Consider the following 5,922-nt stretch of genomic DNA (forward strand, 5'->3'; position numbering starts at 1 on the left):
TACTCACCTAGTTGTACTCACCTAGTTGAGGTTGCAGGGGTCGAGTCCAAGCTCCTGGCCCCGCCTCTTCACTGGTCGCTACTAGGTCACTCTCCCTGAACCATGAGCTTTATCGTACCATAACATTGTATCAATCGCATCTGCTAGAACAATGACAGGATGGATAATGAGAACCTTCAAAACTAGGGAGGCCAAACCCATGATGACACTCTTCAGGTAACTTGTTCTATCTAGGCTGGAATATTGCTGCACACTAACAGCACCTTTCAAGGCAGGTGAAATTGCCGACCTAGAAAATGTACAGAGAACTTTCACGGCGCGCATAACGGAGATAAAACGCCTCAATTACTGGGAGTGCTTGAGGTTCCTAAACCTGTATTCCCTGGAACGCAGAAGGGAGAGATACATGATTATATACACCTGGAAAATCCTAGAGGGACTAGTACCGAACTTGCACACGAAAATCACTCACTACGAAAGCAAAAGACTTGGCAGACGATGCACCATCCCCCCAATGAAAAGCAGGGGTGTCAATAGCACGTTAAGTGACCATACAATAAATGTCAGGGGCCCAAGACTGTTCAACTGCCTCCCAGCACACATAAGGGGGATTACCAACAGACCCCTGGCAGTCTTCAAGCTGGCACTGGACAAGCACCTAAAGTCAGTTCTTGATCAGCCGGGCTGTGGCTCGTACGTTGGTTTGTGTGCAGCCAGCAGTAACAGCCTGGTTGATCAGGCTCTGATCCACCAGGAGGCCTGGTCACAGACCGGGCCGCGGGGGCGTTGACCCCCAGAACTCTCTCCAGGTAAACTCTCCAGGTATGTATGGATCCTGCCTCCACTACATCGCTTCCCAAACTATTCCACTTCCTGACAACTCTGTGGCTGAAGAAATACTTCCTAACATCCCTGTGATTCATCTGTGTCTTCAGCTTCCAACTGTGTCCCCTTGTTGCTGTGTCCCATCTCTGGAACATCCTGTCTTTGTCCACCTTGTCAATTCCTCTCAGTATTTTGTAAGTCGTTATCATGTTCCCCCTATCTCTCCTGTCCTCCAGTGTTGTCAGGTTGATTTCCCTTAACCTCTCCTCGTAGGACATACCTCTTAGCTCTGGGACTAGTCTTGTTGCAAACCTTTGCACTTTCCCTAGCTTGGCTAGGCGTGGGTTCCAAACTGGTGCTGCATACTCCAATATGGGCCTAACGTATACGGTGTACAGGGTCCTGAAAGATTCCTTATTAAGATGTCGGAATGCTGTTCTGAGGTTTGCCAGGCGCCCATGTGCTGCAGCAGTTATTTGGTTGATGTGCGCTTCAGGAGATGTGCCTGGTGTTATACTCACCCCAAGATCTTTTTCCTTGAGTGAGGTTTGTAGTCTCTGGCCCCCTAGACTGTACTCTGTCTGCGGTCTTCTTTGCCCATCCCCAATCTTCATGGCTTTGCACTTGGTGGTATTGAACTCCAGGAGCCAATTGCTGGACAAGGTCTGCAGCTTGTCCAGATCCCTTTGTAGTTCTGCCTGGTCTTCGATCAAATGAATTCTTCTCATCAACTTCACGTCATCTGCAAACAGGGACACCTCGGAGTTTATTCCTTCCGTCATGTCGTTCACAAATACCAGAAACAGCACTGGTCCTAGGACTGACCCCTGTGGGACCCCGCTGGTCACAGGTGCCCACTCTGCCACCTCGCCACGTGTGTGTGTGTGTGTGTGTGTGATAAGAGATAAGATTTTGTTCAGATTTTTAACCCCGGAGGGTTAGCCACCCAGGATAACCCAAGAAAGTCAGTGCGTCATCGAGGACTGTCTAACTTATTTCCATTGGGGTCCTCAACCTTGTCCCCCAGGATGCGACCCACACCAGTCGACTAACACCCAGGTACCTATTTGCTGCTAGGTGAACAGGACAACAGGTGTAAGGAAACGTGTCGAAATGTTTCCACCCGCCGGGAATCGAACCCGGGCCCACTGTGTGTGAAGCAGGAGCTTTAGCCACCAGGCCACCGGGCCACCTAGTTGAGGTTGCAGGGGTGTGTGTGTGTGCGTGTGTGTGTGTGTGTGTGTGTGTGTGTGTGTGTGTGTGTGTGTGTGTGTGTGTTTACCTGGAGTTTACCTGGAGAGAGTTCCGGGGGTCAACGCCCCCGCGGCCCGGTCTGTGACCAGGCCTCCTGGTGGATCAGAGCCTGATCAACCAGGCTGTTGCTGCTGGCTGCACGCAAACCAACGTACGAGCCACAGCCCGGCTGATCAGGAACTGACTTTAGGTGCTTGTCCAGTGCCAGCTTGAAGACTGCTTGAAGACTGTCTGTTGGTAATCCCCCTTATGTATGCTGGGAGGCAGTTGAACAGTCTCGGGCCCCTGACACTTATTGTATGGTCTCTTAACGTGCTAGTGACACCCCTGCTTTTCATTGGGGGGATGGTGCATCGTCTGCCAAGTCTTTTGCTTTCGTAGTGAGTGATTTTCGTGTGCAAGTTCGGTACTAGTCCCTCTAGGATTTTCCAGGTGTATATAATCATCTAATCTATATCTAATCTATATTGTGTCTGCGGTCTTCTTTGCCCTTCCCCAATCTTCATGACTTTGCATTTGGCGGGGTTAAACTCAAGGAGCCAGTTGCTGGACCAGGCTTGTAGCCTGTCCAGGTCTCTTTGTAGTCCTGCCTGATCCTCATCCGATTTGATTCTTCTCATTAACTTCACATCGTCCGCAAACAAGGACACTTCTGAGTCTATCCCTTCCGTTATGTCATTCACATATACCAAGAACAGCACAGGTCCTAGGACTGACCCCTGTGGAACCCTGCTTGTCACAGGCGCCCACTTTGACACCTCGTCACGTACCATGACTCGTTGTTGCCTCCCTGTAAGGTATTCTCTTATCCATTGCAGTGCCTTTCCTGTTAAGTGTGCCTGATCCTCTAGCTTTTGCAGTAACCTCTTGTGAGGAACTGTGTCGAAGGCCTTCTTGCAGTCCAAAAAAATGCAGTCGATCCACCCCTCTCTCTCTTGTCTTACTTCTGTCACCTTGTCATAAAACTAATAGGTTTGTGACACAGGATTTTCCCTCCCTGAAACCATGCTGGTTGTCAATTATACACTTGTTTCTTTCCAGGTGCTCCACCACTCTCCTCCTGATGATCTTCTCCATGACCTTGCATACTATACACGTTAGTGATACAGGTCTGTAGTTTAGTGCCTCATGTCTGTCTCCCTTTTTAAAAATTGGGACTACATTTGCCATCTTCCATACCTCGGGGAGTTGCCCAGTTTCAAATGATGTGTTGAAGATCTTTGTTAATGGTACACACAATGTCTCTGCTCCCTCTTTAAGGACCCATGGAGAGATGTTGTCTGGTCCCACCGCCTTTGAGGTGTCAAGTTCGCATAGCAGCTTCTTCACCTCCTCCTTGGTTATATGTACCTCATCCAGCACTCGCTGGTGCACCCCCCTGCTCTGATTTCCTGGAGTCCTACTGGTTTCCACTGTAAATACTTCTTTAAATCTTGTGTTGAGCTCCTGGCATACCTCCCAGTCGTTTCTTGTGAATTCCCCATCACCCTTCCTCAGTCTGATTACCTGGTCCTTGACTGTTGTTTTCCTCCTGATGTGGCTGTACAACAGCTTCGGGTCAGTCTTGACTTTCGATGCTATGTCATTTTCGTATTGCCGCTGAACCTCCCTTCTTATCTGTGCATATTCGTTTCTGGCTCTTCGGCTAATCTCTTTATTTTCCTGAGTTCTCTGTCTTCTGTACCTTTTCCATTCTCTATTACACCTAGTTTTTGCCTCCCTACACCTTTGGGTGAACCAAGGACTCGTTCTGTTCTTCCCATTATTTCTGTTTCCCTTGGGAACAAATCTCTCCTCTGCCTCCTTGCATTTTGTTGCCACATAGTCCATCATTTCTTGTACTGGTTTTCATGTCAGTTCCCTCTCCCACTGAATGTCTTGAAAGAAGTTCCTCAAGCCTGAGTAGTTCCCCCTTTTGTAGTTTGGTTTTTCCCACCCTATTCCTGCTGCTCTCTCCACTTGGAGCTCAACTATGTAGTCGAAGCACAGAACCACATGATCACTAGCTCCCAGGGGCCTTTCATACATGATATCCTCAATGTCAGAACTACTCAAGGTGAATACAAGGTCCAGTCTTGCTGGTTCATCCTCTCCTCTCTCTCTGGTAGTGTCTCTAACATGTTGATGCATGAGGTTTTCCAGTACCACATCCATCATCTTGGCTCTCCATGTTTCGGGACCCCCATGGGACTCCAGGTTTTCCAAGTCAATCTCCTTGTGATTGAAATCACAAATAACTAGTAACTTTGCTCCCCCCATGTGTGCTCTCCTGGCCACCTCGGCTAGTGTGTCGACCATTGCTCTGTTGCTCTCATTGTATTCTTCTCTTGGCTTCCTGCAGTTCTGTGGTGGGTTGTACATTACTGCAATTATCACCTTATGTCCCTCAGACTGGATTGTTCCTACTAAGTAGTCCCTTTCGCCCGTGCCATCCATTCCTTCCATTTTCTCAAACCCCCACTGGTTTTTAATGAGCAGTGCAACTCCTCCTCCCCCTCTCCTCCCTCTGTCTTTCCTGAGGATTTGATATCCGGATGGAAAGATTGAATCTGTTATTATTCTGGTGAGTTTTGTTTCTGTGAGTGCTATTATGTCTGGGGATGTCTCCTTGATTCTTTCGTGCCACTCCTCATACTTATTTGTTATTCCATCTGCATTTGTATACCACACCTTCAACTTCTTTTCTAAGATTGTGGTCTGGGAGGTGTATTGGGGTTGGGGAAGTGGGAGACCTGATAAGGAACTATGGGTGGTTGCTGTGGGGGTGGAGTTTGTAATGCAGTGGTTGGGGGCATTGGATGTGGCATGGGTGTTTTGGTTTAGAGTGGTTGCACTGGGGTTGACCTGGTTGGGAGGCTTCTATAGGAAGTTGTGAGGGAGGCTGTATTTGATCTTCCTGTGTCTGGGATCTCCTGTCTGTCTTCTCCATCCCCTGTCTTTCCTCCTTTCGCCTTTGTACCATCTCTCTCTGTTTCTGCCTTTCTGCTTGTGTTCTGTCGCGGTCGAGATACACCTTCCTGTATGCCGGCATGTCCCTTAATCGCGCTTTCTCCTACAGGATCCTGTTCTGAGTCGATTCTGCCTTGAAGGTCACTTTCACTGGCCGGGTTCTTTTTTTTACAAACCCCCCTATTCTCTGAAAATTTTCCAGCTGGGTCATGTCGTCTTCTCCTATTGCTTTCATGATGCTTTCAATTGCTTTTTTTCCCCTTGTTTTCTTGCTTCATATGTTTCCCCTTCAACTTCCTGGAGCCCATACACAAAGACTGACCTCACCCTTTCGTTCTCCCACTGCATATCCCCTCATTCAATTTGATTTCCTCCATTGCAGCTTTCCTTTCTTCAGTTTCACTAGCTAATGTACTTGGGCTCAGTGGCCTGTCATTTTCCCTTCTCGGCTTTCCCTGGGCTCTGCTGTGGTCTGTTAGGGCCTCCACATATAGCTTAGCTCATTTACTACAGTCTCCACTGATTGAGCTTCTACATGCAGTTTTGCTCCTTCTTTCCCTACAGTCCCCTTATTTGTGACTGAGGTAGCAGTCTCTGTTGTCAATCCCAAAATGTTCTTAGTTCTTTAGGCTGTTTCAGATTTTTCAGTTCCTCTTCTAAACTCTGTATCCTGGCCTCTGCTGCTTTGACTTGCACCTCCCACTTTCTGCTTTCCATGTCTATCCTCTCTTATATTCTCATGCTAAGTTCTTCTAGTTTCTTTTCCCATTCATGTTCCCTTTTTGTGAGCTCTGCTGCCCAATCTTCCTTTGCAGTTTCCTCCCCCTGTCCCTTGGTTTTTCTTGTTGCTCTCTGGCAACCCATTTTTGTTTTATCCTGATTGCTTCAGAGTGG

The 5,922-nt window shown here is 48.1% G+C and overlaps 1 long non-coding RNA gene across 1 annotated transcript in view; it reads left to right on the forward strand.

Annotated features, from left to right (window-relative positions):
• The first annotated feature begins 384 nt into the window (after positions 1 to 384).
• LOC138852996 (uncharacterized) overlaps positions 385 to 5,922 on the forward strand; it is a 150,182-nt gene continuing 144,644 nt past the window's right edge. The window contains exon 1 of the long non-coding RNA XR_011392234.1: positions 385 to 809. This is a non-coding gene — a long non-coding RNA (uncharacterized lncRNA). The remainder of the gene's footprint in view (positions 810 to 5,922) is intronic.

The sequence above is a fragment of the Cherax quadricarinatus genome, chromosome 20 (assembly GCF_038502225.1).
Source record: "Cherax quadricarinatus isolate ZL_2023a chromosome 20, ASM3850222v1, whole genome shotgun sequence".
Taxonomy (NCBI): Eukaryota; Metazoa; Arthropoda; class Malacostraca; order Decapoda; family Parastacidae; genus Cherax; species Cherax quadricarinatus.